The sequence below is a fragment of the Athene cunicularia genome (genome assembly GCF_003259725.1).
Source record: "Athene cunicularia isolate RWA chromosome 13 unlocalized genomic scaffold, athCun1 chr13_part1, whole genome shotgun sequence".
Classification (NCBI taxonomy): domain Eukaryota; kingdom Metazoa; phylum Chordata; class Aves; order Strigiformes; family Strigidae; genus Athene; species Athene cunicularia.
The window spans coordinates 19,839,356-19,850,877 of NW_020799117.1; positions in this window are offsets into that span (position 1 = coordinate 19,839,356).

Here is an 11,522-nt window from a genome sequence, read left to right on the forward strand (position 1 = left end):
GGGCCATCCCCACCTCATCTCCGGGAGACGTGTCTGGAGCTGGGGCTAACCAGAGCCAGAGGCAGGAGCCACTGCTGCCATGCACCGTGCCCATGCCACTGCTTGGCTCTGCACCCCTGGGACACCAGTCAGTGTCTTGCCTTAGGCAGAACAGCTCCAGTGTGGCACCGTGTCCCCAACATTATGCTCGATGTGTGGCTGGCAGGATCTTTTCAGATGGTTTTCGGTCACCTTGTAATATCTCCATCCTCTGCTGATCCAGGCTCTCACCAAAGCACTGCTGCTGGTCTTTTAAGAGAAGCCAAATGCAAGCACACTGCCCATGCACAGGCACGGTGGGTTTGGGGGACCCCTGTCACCTGCACAGGGTGCCCATGTGACCATGGGTGTCACAGCATGAGTGGGCATCACCATGGGTCTGGGCGCATCCCTATTGTATGTCCCTGTGCATGCACATCACTGGGGGCGGGGGGAAGTGACACTGGGTGCCACCATGCCACCGTGAGTGTGGCACAAGGCAAATGCCACCCTGTGTGTGTGTGTGTGTGTGTGTGTGTGTGTGTGTGTGTGTGTGTGTGTGTCTGCTGCAGGATTACTGAGCACTCCTATTAGCTATTTATTTAACCTTGTTTTGGAGGCGGGTGAATTCCCTTTTAAGTGATGCGAAGCTTTATTGCCGCCAACCCATATATCAGGGAGTTTTCTCCTCTCAGATGCCGGGGGACTACAATTAGCATCTCTCCTGCTCCATGCCTGTTCCTGTGCAGGTTGCCTTCCCAGCCCTGGAGGGGAAATCAGGGCTGGCAGGAGCATCCTTCACCCCAGGAGAGGCTGGAAGGAGGTACTTGGAGAGCCTCCCTGAAATCTAGAGGCTTGGGCTGGAAGGGTGAGGCTGGGCAGAGCCCCTCATTGCAGCATGATGAAGGTCTGGTAAAGCCATGGCCACCCATGGGGCATGGGGTGAGCATGGGGCAGCCCCAAGTGCTCCCTCTGCCCTGCACCAGCACTGCCCCCCAGTACAGCCAATGCACCCCGAATGAATGAAGGTGTGTGTCCATTTGTATTTTCTGAAAAGTGAGAGCAGGGTCGTTTTCCACACCCTGTGAAGAGCATCACTGAGGATCCCAGGGTGGAGGAAGCTGGTTCTCATATTTATAGGTAGCACTGATGTCCCAGAGAAAAGGAGAAACTTTGCACTTGCAGAGCCACTGGCAGGCAGGCAGGGAGGCAGCCCCCCATTTAGCATCTGCATCTGCCAAATCCAGCTTCCTGGTGAGACATTTCCCTTCTTGCTGAAGAGGGAGATGGTGTTGCAGCAGAAATACCCTGTCAGAATGTTGGAGCTAAGGGGGAGCTTGGGGACATGGCTGGCCAGCCCTGAAGGTGCCTGCACCAAAGCCACAACAAGCCAAAGCACCCTGTCGCCACCAGCTCGGTGTGTGCTTGGTGGCTTTGCAGAGAGAGAGGAGAGGCTCTCACAGAGAGCACCCAGGCTCAGTAAAATCCCCCCTGCACCTCAGGGAGAAGGAAGGAGGATTTTCCACTGTGAGGACATGGCTTCCAGCCAGCCCTTGCAGCAGGGAGGCTGCCCAACACATGGTGGTGTGTGTAAGGCATGTCCAGGGTCTGCTGCACGGTCCCTGCACTGCGCCATGGACGGTGCACCCAGCCCGTGGCAGATCCCATCCCTGTGCTCAAGGGTGGGTGGCAGTGCCAGGGGCACTCCTGGTAGCAAACCTCCTCTCTTGGCACCACATGGACAAGGATGGCCGCTACCACATGGCACAGCTGGCAGCAAATGGGCCATGGCTGGGGCAGGGAGCAACACCTCGCTCCCCCGGCTGGGGCTGCCCCCATGCTGCCTTAGGGGGGAGTGGGAGCGGGCTCCATTTCCAGCTCAGCAACCCGCAGCAAGCTCCCATTTTCCACTTTGTTAGCCTGCTGCTGGAGCAGCAACCAGGCTGACAATGCAGGCCACTGCTTCCCCAGCCAGCCAGCACACAGCTGCCTGTTTCCCTGCTCTCTGGAGCCAGGGGCAGATCACCACCACCACAGGCCGAGAGCAGGAGAGGACCATGGCACAGTGAGCCCTGAGACACAACAGGGATGCTTGTCTGTGGATGCAGACGCATCCAGCCAGGCATCACTTCAAGGATGGAAGAAACCTCTGGGTTGCACCGCAGCATCCTTTTCACCCTGTGTCAGGAGGCTGAGCAGTGTGGGAGACAAGGAGCAAGGCTGGTGGGCTTGGAAGGAGGTAGCATGGCTTGTTCTTGCCCCAAGCCCTTCCACACCTCAGGGATGGGTGCAACAGGGCTGAGCTTAGTGCCCACAGAGCACTGAGCAGAGAGGGGAGCAAGCTGCAGTGAGCTGGGACTGGCGATCACGTCAGACTTCAAAGGGGAGCATGGTGTAAATATTTCACCAGGCCCGGCACAGAGCAAAGAGGCAGCAGCAATTAGATCCAGGCACATCCGCTCGGAGCAAGCAGGGGAGGGAGATCAAAGCCGCCTGCCAGGAGCCCGGCCAGGAGCTCACCTGGGCAGCGTACACAGTTGCCCTCCCCTGGGAAGGCTGTGCTGACCTGGGCACAGACTGTGCCCTCCTTCAGCCCATTTGTCCAGGGGCTGGCACTGTCTGCCCACAGCTGGGGACACCGAGGAGCTGCAGCCTGTGTCCCCAGCCCCGCAGGGATCTGCTGCCCAGCCGAGCACCTGCGGGTAGGCATGGGGCTACCTGCTTGAAGCTGTCCCCTTGCATCACCCTACTCCTCCCCAAGATGGCTGGACAAAAGGCTCACTTCCATTTCCCGTCTGCCCTGCTTTGCACCCACGCAGCCACCATCACAGCCCGGAGGGGTGACAGGCCCCATGGGCACAGACCGAGCCCTTGAAGCACCCACTGACCCCGAGCCCTGCAGATAGGGTGCTGCAGGGCACAGAGGGTCACGGGGCACCAGAGACGGGAGCTGATGCACTGGGAGAGGCAGTGCTGCCACCTGCGCTGCTATTCATCCCCCCAAATTAAATGGAATAATTCATTTGCTTTGGCTTCAAAAGACATTTGCTGGAAGTCCTGTGAAGCGTGCCCAGGCCCTGCTGCTCCACTGTTTCCTGGCACAGCTGGCACTGACAGGAGAGGTGTCACCAGGAGATGGTCTCTTGGCCATGGGACTCACCCAGTGGCCCTGGCATGCATGAGGTCTCTCTGGCACCAGGGACCTAGTGCCAGTGGGGCTGCTGAGTCCCCTCAGCCAGCGGTGCCACTGTGCTCACCCCATCCTGCTGCTCCGGCGGTTCTCGTGGTCTGGGGGTCTCACATGATGAAGCCACAAGGTGGGTGGTACGAGGGGGTGGGTAGGCAGAGTGTGCTGGGGGCAGTGGCAGAGTGACAGGGGCTGTGCATGAACAAGTCTTTGTGTTGGTGGGTGTTTCCAGGGACACTTTGTGTGTGGTGTGTGCGTGTGTGTGCATTGGGCTGTAGCATGCCCAGCAGGACTGTGCATGTGCCATGGGGCTGTGGGTGCCATGGGGCAGTGCAAGGGGACAGCAGGGCCCTGTGGGCAGGGAGGGCTGTGCTGGGGATGCAGCTTGCAGGGGCCTCCCTTGCTCCTAGGGGTGGGTTACAGCAGCCCCCAGTAGCTGACTGCAACCCCTGAGCTACAGCCCCCTTGGGTTTTGGCTTACTTGAAAGCTCTCCTTTAAAATATGCTCCAGCTCTAGCGATGCTGCCAAGACGGTTGGAGCAGAGCTGGGCTCCCCACTGAGGCACCCAGCCCCTCCTGGAGCATCCACGCTCCCCAGCACCCCTGCCACAGCAGGGGTCTTGCACAACTGAGACCACAGGCAAGCTGAGGGGTGGTAGCACCCTGCCATGTGCCACGGTCCCAGGGCAAAGGCTACCCCACACCCCAGGGAATTGGGATGAGTGCCCTCCCAGGGTGGTGGAGCCTCCCAGCACCCTGCCCTACAGCACAGGGAGGGGATGCTGCCTCTGGAGAATTAGCCCACAAGCAGAGACCTGAAGCTGGAGGCAGGTTTCTCATCCCCAGCCCGTCAGCACACGTCATGCCGAGCGATGGGGTCCCATACCCTTCCCCCTCGCCCCAAACAGGTTTCACTCGCCGGCACAGCTGCCACGTCCAGATGTTGCCGGTATTGAGGGAGGCAGGCTGCTCAGCCCACAGCTGCTCACTGCTTCGCTTGCAATTGCTTTGGAAATATTGTGTGTGCTCAGCTCTTTAGAGTTAATCTCCATCCTGCAGCCGGGGTTGGGGGAGCTGCCCACGTCAGCCCAGACGGCAGGGAGGCTGAGGAAGGGGAGGGGGCCCCACCAGCAGCCCCCGCATGGGCAGGACCAGAGCAGCCATGATGCTGCAGCGGGAGGTGGGCTGGGTACCACCCCAGCGATTCCTTCCCGCTTGATTGGGGCCATTAATCCAGCTCTCTCCGCCAACCTGACAGAGTCTGTAAGTGTCAGCGTGTGAGCGATCCGCTCGCTCGGCACCATCCATCAGGCCCCTGGCAAACGCCATGCGACACCCCCTCCCTGATTTATCTGAGGCCAATGGAGTCATGAAAAACAGCTGGTAAATCCTTCCCCATCAGCCGGCTGATTATTAATGCAGCCAACTGTGGAAGCAGCAAGCAATTTAGAGAGACGGGTCCGGCCAGTGCTGGTGAAAGGCAGCATATGGCCCAGTCCAGCTGCCCCCATGGCTAGGTCCCTTCCTGAGGGATGCTGCCTGCTACCTGCTTTGGCAGGAGCCAAGCCCTGCCTGCCCCTCGTGCATGCAGGCAACGATGCAGTGGCTGCAGAAGTGCCCTGTGCTGCTGCCTGCACCCACAGCTCCCAGCTCGGGTGTGCAGGACACCCTCTGCCTTGGGATGCCTGGGCTTGGGGGCTCAAATCCTCTGGAAGAGCAAGCTGTGCTGCTCCTGCTGGGTAAAACGGCCCATGGGTGGGAGCAGCCAGCACAGAGGGGTACTGGGTCTTTTCCGGGGTGAGGGCAGGTGCATGGTGTGGCTGATCCAGGAGAGGAGATTTGCCCAAAGGAAGGCAAGACAAGCCAGCATCAGCACTATGGGCGGTCGGGGAGTGGAGCCAGGTGTCGAGCGAAGGCGCAGAGCCCCAGAATTGGCCCAGTGACGCTGGTGGCAGAGCCTGGGCTGCAGCATGGGGACACGTGCAGGCCCCACGCACAGGTGCAGGATGCTCCAGTCCCTGACAGCCCATGAAGCCCAGTGCACACCCCTGTACAGCCCCACGGAGGCAGCACCATCTGGGGGCAGCCAAACCTGTTGGGCATCAGCACCGTGGCCACCCTGACATGCAGTGCCCTCATGCACTGCTGCCTGCATCCCTCACAGGGCCATATCCCCATGCACACCCCACCCTGCTCTCCCAGACCTGCAAAAAGGCATCACCCAGGGCCAGGCAAGCCACTTGCCAGCTTTTACAGCCCCAGTCCCCCAGTGCACCCCACACTCAGGGGCCCAGTGTGCTTCTCATGCCCTGCAAGGCTGCCATGCCCTCTGCATTGACGTAACGGCTCGGGGGAAAAAAATATAAATTGTGTGAGTGGGCTGAAAGGAAGCTAGAAGCAGCATTTTTGTGGTTGTGTGCTGAGCAGGTGCAGCTGACAATTAGCTATCTCTTCCCAGCCTCTTCATTTAGTTCCTCAAGGTTATTTTGAAAATTGAATATTCAATTAATGAAAGAGTGGCTTTGCAGGGCTCTCGGTGCTCCCTTCCCCGGGGCGGAGGCACCCTCGGGGACAGCTCAGGAGGGGAGCAAAGGAGGAAGAAGCACATCCTCATCATCACAGCTTCCTCCCCTTAGCCCCCCTCCACAGCCACATTTCAAGCACTCTGAGCCCCAGATTTGCACTGAGAAGATGAAGCAGCAGAAGTCATCATGGTGGAAAGTAGGTGACGTTGAGTCACGTTCGAGCCTGTCGCAGAAGATGTTGTGCTCCCTTCGCCAGCAAGCCTCCCTTTCAAAACCCAGCCTGCTAAAAGCCCCCTGCCCTGGCTCCCTGCCAGCATCACCCTGGCCCACCCAGTCCCCTGAAGCCATGGGGCTGCACAGGAAAGAAGGGGGGCAGCCCCTCCCCTCTGTCCAGTACATCCACTCTCTCACCCTTCCTTGTCTGGTTTTGTATTTTTTTTTCCCACCACTTAAAATATCATGCAATGATGAGCCCAGATTGCTTGGAAACGCTGGTGTAGCTCCACTGGGTCTTGTTCACCAGCTCCTTGCCCATGTCCAGAGCAATACCCTTCTCTACCAGAAAACACCCTCCTGGCCAAAATTCTCAGTTGGGATCACATGGCAGCACCCTCACATCTCACTGATGGAGCAGAAGGTCCCTTTTTTACAGCTCCCCTCCCTGGCACTGCTCCTCCTGCACCAGCTACAGGGTTAGGGCAGACTCTACTTGCCCAAATAAAGTCTTGACTGAGACCCTGTGCCCCTCTGGGGTCTGCAACCCAGAGCCAAGCACTGATGGAACCTTTATCCTTTCTCTGTGCTGTAGAACAAAGACCCTTGGCTTTCACTTCAGGCGTGGCCAGCCACCAGGCTGAGGCCAAGCGACTGTGGCTGGGAGCAGCTCAGAGGATATCCTCCCACCATGGGACCTGGGAGTGTTGCCCTGATCCCACACCATTCTCAGCTTCCTTTATTTTAAATGAAGGGCTGCTAGCAAGTCATCAGCATCATGCTCAGATGAGTGGTCCCCACTTTTGGTCCTCTTCATTGCTGGACTTAGAAAACCAGCCTCAAAACCCAACCAGAGAAGGGAGAGGTGAGCTGTCCCCCAGCCCGGGGTGGGCCAGAGGGGAAATCAAATCACGGAGAGGAGCTGCAGCCCAGAGGCAACAAACAGGCAGCATTTCCCCCAGGGAAGTGGCCGCAGCAGATTGCCAAGGTGGCCTGAGCAGGTGGCGGCAGTGTGGGGACACCTCTCTGTGGTGATGGACGAGCGCTGGCTCAGACCTCTGCTTCCTCAGCTCTTTGTGGAGCAGGGAAGATGGGAGAGGGCTGAGAGATTTATAATGAAATATCACTTGGTGTGTGCCAGTTGGGTCCCAGAACTGCTGCGTGGACCCTTTGCAAGGAGCAAAGGTGCTCAGCAAGGGTGGGAGCCCCAGTACCCTCTTTGCTGACCTTCAGGTGCTCTCCTGCAAGGTGCCCTCCATCAAAGTCCCTGTAGTTGTGACACCTGTCCCTGGGGACAGTGCATGGGCCCATACCAACTGTGAGGTGAGCAGAGCTCGCTACAGCAGTGTGGCAATGCACAGCCCCTCCAGCACTGCTTTCTCTGAACCTCTCTGCTCATCCCAGCCAGGAGTGCTCACTGGGAAAGGAAGATTTTGTCTGACAGACACTGCTACCAGTCCTGTCCTTTGCCTACCCCTTCTTCCACCCCAAACTGTACAGGACCATAGATCCAGGAGGGGACATTTTAGGTTACCAAGGGGTGTATTGCCTGGATTAGGGATGACGGGCACCACAGGGATGCTTTGGGCTGTGCCCCCACCCCAGGGTTCATCCTTTCTTTCCCCCCACATTTTCTGTTCCCAAAGACTCCCTTACATCTTCCTTATTATCCTCCTCCTTGAACTATCTGGGTCACCCTCCCCTGCCCTTACCCCAGATAATTGCAAGCGGAGTGGAGGCCATGGGCAGCAATCTGGCAGGCAGCACCTGCACCGCTGCCCCAGCACCGGGAAAGGGCTGCCTCCGCAGATATCTCCCTGCCTTCCTGGCTCCTCAGCTCTTGGCTCTTGGGGAAGGCAGGGCTGCAGGCAGGGGGAGCCTGAATCGCTGGGCAAATCTCCCCCAAGGGGGTTGGTGTCACCACGCTCACGCTGCCCGGTGCAGCGAGGGATGTTTGCTAAATAAGGAAAAGCCTTGGAAGGTGCTTTGGAGAATGGTCCTCGCTGCAAAGCTCCTGTTTCTAAATGAAAAATATCTGTGCCCGAAGGCGGGAGGGCTCTCAGCCTGACGCTGCCTGCGTTGGTCTCCCGGGGTCCTGCTCATGGGTATGAACAGATTCAAGCCTCACCCAGAAAAAAATTAAATGGCACCATCTGGTACTCAGCAAGCTCTCCCTCATCCTGTCAGTGCAGAGAGGGTAATCTGGGATGGGAACCAGGCCATGCTGCAGGAGCGGGCCACCAGCCTTGTGTAAGTGGTGGCCGGGCATCCCCCTGCCCCCAGCCTGGCTGGGCAGAGGGGAAAGTCCCCAAAGGCTGGCACAGTCCCGCCAGGTCCTGACATGTCCCAAGTAGCAGAGCTGGACACGGCTCCTCCCCGCAGGGACAAGGCCAAGCTTTTTTTATACATAATTATATCTCAAAATCTGGCCCAGCCTCCTCCCAGAGCTGGTTTTAGCTCAGTTAAACCCACATGGAAATTCAATGTCTGGGATGCCCAGGGACCCCATCTTGCTCCCCTCTCCTGCCCAGCTGGGATGCCTCAAATCCTGGGCAAGGCAGGAAATAGAACAACCTGTGTCCCAGCCTCTGAGCAGGGGATGGAGCAGTACACTGGGATTTTGGTCCCTCCTCTAGAGGTTTAATAGAAATGAAGTTAAATAGAGGATGAGAGGAAAAACATTGAGCCCCAGCTGGACTCCAAGGCTTTCCCCCATCAAGGGGTGGTGGGTTCAGGGGGACAGGGCTGCCACTGCCCCTCTGCCTGGCTGTGCTGTGTCCCAGCTGCCCTCTCTGCCCTGGAGCTGCCTTCATTTGCCCTGCCTACATTTGCCCTTCCTGCATTTCCCCAGCGAAGCTGTGGGGAGGAGGTGCCTGCTCCCTACGATGGCATCGGGGTGGCTGCGGTTCCAGCCTCCGCAGGAATGCAAAACCATCAATTAGGAAATAACTGCCTCGCCTGTCCTTGTTAATCCCCTCCTCTCTGGGCTGTTATTTATTATTTATGGCGAAGGCGCCCCAGGATGCGCTGTCGGAGGGATGCCTGACAGGCTCAATCTGTACCGTACAATTACATCCTCCTCGCCAGCTGGGGAAGCCCTTTCTCAGCTCCTACCACACCGCTCTTTTCCACATCCCCTGTGGGACATCCCCTGTGGGACCAGAGCTGTGGGTACCAGAACCCCCCCCCCCTGCTGCTGATGACCAACCCCACCATAGGGTACATACCCAACAGACTCATAGGGTACAGGGAAGCCCTGGGGACACCCCCTTGGCTCCATACAGAGGGTGTCCCCCCATGTACAGTAGACCTGGGGACACACCAGCCTCTTAGGCATAGACAGCTCACCCACCCTCCCGTCCCCCATCCCAGGCGTGGTGCTCTGTCATAGGCAAAGTACCATCCCAGAGTGATCCATGGGATGAAGCTGCCCTACTCATCCCGCCTCGCCTGCCTGATGGCGAACACGGACAGCAACCAGCCTGGAGGGGGGCCCAGGCGAGCTGCTGCAGAAGCATTAGCTGAGCTGGGATTAACATTCACCAGCAAAAAAATAACTCCATCCAAGCTGCGTCTGTTGTGGGGGCCTCGCGTGCAGCACGAATCGAAGCACAGGCTCCCCTGGGAGCCCCGAGGATGTGTGTGCTGCAGCCACGTCAGCTCTTTGCAGGGGCTGCTAATATCATGGCTAACAAGCTCCCAGCTGAATGTGTCCTACGCACACCTGAGGATGAAGACGGCTGCCTTTGCCTCCTCTCTGCCCTTCTCCCAGCTGCTGTTCTCTGCCTGTGTCCTGGCAGTGCCATCACCTCCTGCAGCCACCCCATGTGAGGGACCAGTGCTGGGCCATGGGGTCTGTAAGAGCATCACCTGGGACATGTGAGCATGACGAGGACATGTATTGGGACTCAGAGGCTGGGCAAGCATCCCAGGGCATTGCACTGCCACTCAGGGATGTGTGACCTGCTTTGTGGTTAGGAGACTTGCAGGTTGGTATCTTATAGGGCCATGTGGGATTTGGGGGCTGCAGAGTCCATACAGGTGCTCAGAGTCTCCTGGGGAGCTGCGGTGGGGCTTGGGGGCTCATTGCTGAGCTGTGTGATGAAACCCCACTGACAATCCCTCCACACCAGGATGCCGGGACAGTTCTAGTGCAGGTGGCACACAGAGCAGACATTCAGGGGTACCCACCCTTCCTCTTGCCTGCAGCAGGCAGGTATCCCTGGTGCATGCAGGGTCCAGCCCATCCCTGTGCCATGCGCAGGAGTTGGTGTGTAGGATCATCTGGATGCTCTGCGCATACATGTGTGCAGGTGTGTCTTCCCAACCCGTGTGCACAGTTGCTGCCTCCCTCTTGGGAGACATCCTGGGGAGCTGCTGGCATCCCACAGCTGGGCAAATCCTCGGGGTACCAGCTGTCTGCAGTAGCCCTGGTCCCCAGAGGGGTTGTGGGGTGTCTGCTGGGGATGTGTAGGGGTGTCTGGAAAATTATTTGCCTCCTGGAGCTGCTAAGCTCCTGCTCACCAGCCTTCTTGCACTCCCAGTGTTGGACATTGGTGGGTTGTGCCTCCAGAAAAACACAGTGCCCTGGAGCACAGGCCATCTGTGTGGGCAAAGGATGCAGCTCCAGCTGCAGTGGGCAATGCAGACCAGCACTTTAATAACAGGCTGAGGACAAGAGGGATAAAAATAGCCCCCAGTACTGCCTCCCACTCCAGTCTGTGGGGAAGTGATGCCTCGCCACCCCAGCACAGGTGGTTATTTTTAGGCTGTCACCTCCTTGTTTCTCTCACGGGTGGCTTTTATAAATAGCCGGTGCCTCTGAGCTGTTCCAGTGCCAGGCAGGAGCTTGATGTGCCAGTGCCTGGCAGAGCTGGGAAAGACCCTGTCTCACCTGCCCAGTGGCTGCCCAGCCCTGCCTGCTCACAGCTGTCAGCCTGCCTCCTCTTCCTCTGGACACGGACAGCAGAGAGAGATCGATCCCACCACCCACCCCTCCCTGACAGCCCCTGGTACTTGGGCACAGCTTCCCCCACTGTCTCTGCCCACCTGGATGCTCCAGATGCTGTCTGCTGACCTGGGACACCCCATCCTCTGGCTGTTGCCTCCACATCCTTCTCATTCCTGCCCCAACATCCCTCCCCAGTCCTGATCCTCATCCTCTGCTCCTGGCCTCCCCAAACCCCATCCCTGTGCTCCAGCTTCTCACAGGGTCTAGCCCTCGCTCTCCTCCAGCACTGCCCCTTCCTCAGGGCCTGAAGCATCCTCAGGACCCCCTGATCTTCTTCCTCCTCTTATTCTCTGATTTATTTTAGTAGCCATACCTCTCCAAGCACGCCTTGCCAGGCAGTGTCTCCCTGGCACGATTTTGCCCAGTGCCGGCTCTCTGTGGCCATAAGCACTGCAGAGCAGTGGCCGCAGTGTCATAATTAGCCAGGTACAGCAGGAATGCACTTGCAGCCTGACAGCTCTTCTGGAGTCGAATGGGAGCCAATTAATCTAATTAAAGCAGCTGCTGGGTCGTTATCCCTGCACAGTTCACAAGGCTACGAAGGTGCCTCGTGCTCATCATGCCCCTG